The sequence below is a fragment of the Bison bison genome, unplaced genomic scaffold (genome assembly GCF_000754665.1).
Source record: "Bison bison bison isolate TAMUID 2011002044 unplaced genomic scaffold, Bison_UMD1.0 scf7180017864327, whole genome shotgun sequence".
In the NCBI taxonomy this organism is placed as follows: Eukaryota; Metazoa; Chordata; class Mammalia; order Artiodactyla; family Bovidae; genus Bison; species Bison bison.
In genome coordinates this window covers 7,741,781-7,742,759 of record NW_011494899.1, presented here as the reverse complement: position 1 = coordinate 7,742,759, position 979 = coordinate 7,741,781, and the positions used below count along the sequence as shown (strand labels likewise).

At 45.9% G+C, this 979-nt stretch overlaps 1 pseudogene across 1 annotated transcript; it reads left to right on the top strand.

Moving 5' to 3' along the window:
* Positions 1 to 436: 436 nt before the first annotated feature.
* Positions 437 to 979, top strand: LOC104998335 (annotated as a pseudogene). The gene has a single exon (XR_826444.1). The product of XR_826444.1 is annotated as a cytochrome c oxidase subunit 6A1, mitochondrial pseudogene (transcript).

Here is a 979-nt window from a genome sequence, read left to right as displayed (position 1 = left end):
AACCTGGTGGGCTATAGCCCACAGGGTCAAAAGAAGTTGGACATGACTGAGCACACACCACTGCACCACTGCCCTGGGAACGAAGATCCAGGAAGCCACGTGGTGTGGCAAAAACAAAAGAATATGTCACAGAAACTATTACATATATTGTGCAAAGCCTAAAATATTTACTACCTGGCCTTTTACAGAGGAAGTTTTTTGGGTTCTCTTTTTGTTGCTAATTCTTAACTTAATAGTGAGTAATTAGAGAACATGGTCTCAGGATTAAAAATTAATAACAAAAAAACATATTAAAAGCCCTTTGAGATACTGTACTTAGAAATTTAAAATATACATTGCTCCAGGGTAAAAAAGAAATAATAATGAAAAGTTAATAAATACTTGGAACAGAATGATAGTGAAAACCCTCTACATCAAAACTTGCTGAATGGGGACCCAGGTCGAAGATGGCGGCGGCAGCTGGATCTCGGGTTTCTGGGCTGCTGGGTCGTTCCGGGCTGCAGCTGAGTCGGTGTATGTCCAGTAGCACCCATGGAGAGGAGGGCTCAGCTCGCATGTGGAAGGCCCTCACCTACTTCGTGGCGCTCCCTGGGGTGGGAGTGAGCATGCTGAATGTCTTCCTGAAGTCGCACCACGGAGAGGAGGAGAGACCCGAGTTCGTGGCCTACCCCCATCTCCGCATCAGATCCAAGCCCTTTCCCTGGGGAGATGGTAACCATACCCTATTCCATAACCCTCATGTGAATCCACTTCCAACCGGCTATGAAGACGAATAAAGAGAACCTGGACCACTACCCAGTGGGGACCACAGCACTGTTTGGACCATTACTCTGCACGCATGGACCGGAAAAGTACACGGGACCTTATGCTCACCACCTTGTATCCATTGATGACCATTACACTTGAGGACCATTATACTGATCTTCCATCCCTTTGCTTATAGCAGGAGGAGATGGCTTAAATAAATAATTTAGTCATG